We start from the raw sequence: 5025 nt of genomic DNA, 5'->3' as shown, positions 1-5025 counted from the left end.
ATATATCATTTTTATTTATCAATTACTTTTGTGTTTATTTTTCATTCATAATAAAAAGTTGTGATTATGTTATTTTCTTAAATTCAAGTATAAATTTATTTATATAATAATAATAGAGAGTATATACATAACTCAAATTATTAAATTAAAATAAAAAAAATCAATTATCTGAAAATGAAATGAACTATTTTATGGTTCATTATGATTAAGCTAAAGTGGTTGATGTTTGATGTTTCCTTCATGATCATCTAATTGAAAAAACATATAAATACTAAAATAATAAACATACGTATTTTTAGTGCAGTAATTATTATAATTAATAATCATTAATTTCTCATTTTATCATTTGTCTTATAATATTTGTTAAATTTTGATTTGTCTGTGAATCACACTTAAAGAATAGAGCGTAAAGAGATAGGGAGATAAAGAGGCGGAGAAAAGAGTGAATAACAATGAACAGTAGACTGTCATGATCAATTTGTCGGATTCAAAAATGACTCTTCTGTTTGTAGAAAAAATGGTAAAATATGAAGATTTTATTTTTTTTTCCTTCGCTTAAAGAGACCTATGTTGAGATATTTCTAATATTTGACATGGGTTAGCATGTTGAGTTGCTTCCTAGCTCGGTCGATTAGACTTAATTGGCTTTGGGTCGATATAATCGGCTCTGTCACTTGAGATATGCTCGGTCGATATAGATCAACTTGATAATCTGATCCTGGTCGATACGGATCAACTCGGGCAATACGCCCCGGCTATCGATGCTTGACCCTTGATGAGGAACCTCTAGGCATCTCTAGGATAGTTGGAAATGTTTGGGAAATGGATCTTCCCTTGGATCGGCTCTCGCAGTATAGAAATTAAGAATATTTACGTCAGACATATCGGAATCATCAAATTTAAGTTCGATTTTTTCCTACGCTAATTTGTGGGTCATTAATATTATTTCCGTCAAATTTATATTTAAAATTTCCTATGGAAATTACTTTTAAAATGGGCGGCTTCACTTTTTTTCTAAAATGGGCTCTTCTCCCTAGATTTAAGCCAAGGAAGAAAATAATGCAGAAGAAGGAGCTTTCCCCACCTTTTTTTCTAAAATGGGCTGCTCACTCCTAAAAAAATCTTTCAAAAATGGCAAAAAATATCCATCTATACGTCTTTTTGTATCCGCAAAGCATATCTTGACTCCAACAAAGAGATCTAAGCTTTTTGCTGCCTCGGGCTGTACCGAGTGAAAATACCGAGCAAATCTAAGAGCAGCAAGCGAGCTGGCGCCTAGATGTCAGATCCCTGACGCCTAAGTCTCGGGCTTGGCGCCTAGGCGCTATACCTCATGAGTGTACTTTTTGTGCTCTCAGACTCGGGACTGGATTTGGAGCTGCTTCGAGCGCCTAGGCACCGGGGGTCAAGCACCTACTTTCCGCGTTGTCGGTTTTGAGCCTCGGGGGTTGTTTTGAGGGCCTAGGCGATGGGAGACTTGCGCCTAAGCGCCGGTTGTTGAGTGTGGAGCTCGGTGAATAAAAACGAAAATAAAAAAAGGAAAATGGTGTAACTGCTCTACCCCCACGACTCCCTGCTCCCGTTTTTGTGAATCAGTTTATGTCCGCCCCATCTTGTTTGTGAAACCTCCCCCGTCTCTTTGTTTTTCTCCCGAAAAAAAGGTATTCTCGTCTCCATCTCTTGCGCGCGAAACAGGAACGAGCCGCTCCTGCCTCTCCGAGCGATCTCTCCAGTCTGAAGGAAGAAGGAAGAAGGTATCACAACTCCTTCGGTAGTTGCGAGCGGTGAAGACAGAGAAAGGAAGAAGGAATCTCCTGGTGTTTTCTCAAGGTCTTATCTCTTTTAGTTGTTTCTGCGTGCTTGTCAGAAGGAATAAGAAGATAGTGAAGAAGAATGTGTTTGTTTTCGTTCGTTTTTCTCTCTTTTATTTTAAAAGGAGTCGCCAGCTTATCGATCGTCGTATACTTCCCCTATTCGAATAAATTTCCCACCCGAATTAGATCAATGATTCGAAAAGCAGAGGAACCAAATAAAAAGGGACATACATCTATGCGACAAACAAGAGAAAATACAAAATGTGAAGAGCTCACGTGCGGTAAACCTCGCAAGGATAGGTTAAGAGTGTCCGCCTAAATAAGATCGGGCGAAAGCACCTTCGGGCGAAAGCACCTTAAAAGCACCTTAAACCGATATCCGCGAAATAATACCTACGTAGACTACCCATAACCAGAGATTTAGGTGTAGGTGTCTGTTCTGGAACATGTTTTGGGATCAAGAACACTCCCAAAGGAACGTGTTCCTACTGGTTAATTACATCTTGGGGGGTACCCAAAAATACTTTCGATAAAAGGAGTTTCGATTGGATTATCATGAACCTGGGGCAATAGGTACTCAAAGGAAGGTTATTCCGTGTGGGAACAGTCCCGATGCTTCAAAGCTCGTGCTAAGCCATTGGGCAGAGAGTGAGCCTCTCACATCCCAAACCTCATCGGCATCGAGCCGTCAAAATGATATCAACGAAGTCAAGGAGCGACATGACTCAAAAGGGGCTCAACAAAAATGAATGTAGAGTGATCCTAAAAGGTAGAGGTAACTGAGTCGGGGTACCACGGACCCGTCATCCACAGCTACTAGGACCCTAAGTCTATCTGGTTGTGAAGATAGTCGACCCAACACGTCCTGAGATCCCCGGTCAGCAATCCGTGAATTGCGTCGTCCACGGGAACCTCGGTAACCCTAAGGTCAAAGGAAAGAGACTCTATCCTATGACTAAAAGTTGGAGCTCCAAGAGGTGAGACTTATACCTACCAAAGTGGCAAGGATGCCTCAAGAAAGAAAGTAGAGGTTCAGCTACAAAGCTTAACTATAAAGCTATAAACATTTCTAATAAAAGGACTTACACCTCGTTTGGGTCGGGGAGCCTTCTAACACCCTAAGCTCACTAGAAAACCACCTATACCTATAAAGAGGTATGCTGGGTCAGTCAGGTTGGAGAAGCACGGGGACTCCTCCTTGGGACATGCAAAAATGATACAGTTATCTAGAGCGGTCTCCTTAAGTATTGTGGAGGCCCTATTAACATATGCAGGAAAGTAAATATGAAAGTTTTTAAATCCTAAATATTTTAATCCTAAATTTTAATTATCTTGAATATTTTATTTAGGATTTTGTAGAAAATTATAATTTTAGGGTCCTTAATGAGCCTAGATTATATCGTGAAATCCCAGATCACAGAAAGAAACAAGGAAAACACATGCAAGTGCAGACATGCAATATGATGCAAAAAAGCAAATCAAATCAAAATAATTAACAGGCTGGTGCCGCTCATATCCCAGAAAAGAAAAAGGTGACCGAACTCCGCATATACATGCCAGGTCCCAATTTTATACATCAATATAAAATGCAGAATTAAGATACGGGGCACGAACATTTGTTCATGGTCCCCTCTACGTGGTTCCCGCGCCAAACGCCTCGGAACCTGTGCCCGTATCTTATTTCTGCTACAGGACTCTCCTAGACTCCAAAAGTGCATAGGAAAATAAAAGACTCAATCCTGCATGAAAACAAGTGTTAGCGGGAAAGCTCACATGCAAATAACGTATCATGAGTCATGCCTTAAAAGTGGGGGAGCTAATAGCACCTGCAAGCAAATTGTTAGAAATCCATTATTTGCTTCCCATATAGCGGTACATGTGTGTCTGGAAGAACACCCTAACATACTACCACCCATATTCAGCATGCAGTCACATCACAAGCACAATGCAGAAAAAAGATATCTGACTAGGGCAACCAATCCAGCAGAGAACAATAGTCAGGCATCAAAAAGACTACCTAGCACCCTAAATCCTAGCCTAGCACACCATCTAACGAAAAGTGCGTCAACCTAGTATCTAAGTGCAGGATAGGTCTGAGTATAATATGACTTTGACAGGGTCGAATCTAAAGGGTGTAAAGGGTGTAAGTGACACGAGTTAGATCTATTAGATCTTTAGCACAACCATACTCGTGTCAATCCCGATGACTTAAATCGCATTGCTCACCGGGATCGACCCAGCAAGCACTGTTTGTTAAAGCATTGCGACCAACACGGGGTCACTCTCCTAACGAGTCTGGCTCGCTATCCATGCAAACATGCAAATGCAAATGCAATCAGTCATGTGACAGAAAAGGATGGGCATACCGTGGAGGCAGCGGCCCGAACAAATGAGTGTGTCGTAGAGACAATGACCAAAAAGGATGGGTGTGTCGTGGAGACAATGGCCTGGAGAAAGGTGTACTGTAGCGGCAGTGACCAAAAGTGATGGGTGTGTCGTGGAGGCAGTAGCCTGGAGAAAGGTGTACCGTAGCAGCAGTGACCAAAAGTGATGGGCGTGTCGTGGCGACAGGGGCCCGAAATAAAGGTGTACCGTAGCAGCAGTGACCAAAACTGATGGGCGTATCGTAGCGACAGGGGCCCGAAAGATGGGTGTGATGTGGAGGCAGTGACCCGAACAAAGGTGTACCGAGGCGGCAGGGACCCGGGGGCAATGGGGGTTGGCACTAGGCTAGGAACTAGGACCCAAGTGCAAATTGAAATGCAAATGCAAACACATATGGTGCGACATGCAAGCAGGCAAGCATGTGATATAATGCAAAAGCAGGCAAAAAAGCAGGTGATCGGTCGACCGGGCCGTGTTGTTCGGTCAAACCAAAGTGATACGCTCACCGAGCTGGAGCGGCCTATCGGAGCGAAGTGAAATATTCGTTGGGCCGGGGCGACTGGTCGGAGCAAAATGAGAGGCTCACCGGGTCGGGGCGCGGGGCACCCAGTCGGAGCTAAGTAAGATCCTCACTGCCCGAGGTGGCCAGTATGAGCTAAGTAAGATGCTCGCTGCCCGGGGTGGCCAGTCGGAGCGAAGTGAAATGCAACATGCATCAAGCAAAAAATGTAATATATAGCAAACCAAAATGGAGATAGCAAACCGGGCCGTGCTAACGACCTCACCTGGGAGACTTAAGGTTTAGACCCTTGCGACCCTTGGATGT

This window comes from Phalaenopsis equestris, unplaced genomic scaffold (genome assembly GCF_001263595.1).
Source record: "Phalaenopsis equestris unplaced genomic scaffold, ASM126359v1 Scaffold000250, whole genome shotgun sequence".
Lineage (NCBI taxonomy): Eukaryota > Viridiplantae > Streptophyta > Magnoliopsida > Asparagales > Orchidaceae > Phalaenopsis > Phalaenopsis equestris.
This window is presented reverse-complemented; position numbering follows the sequence as displayed.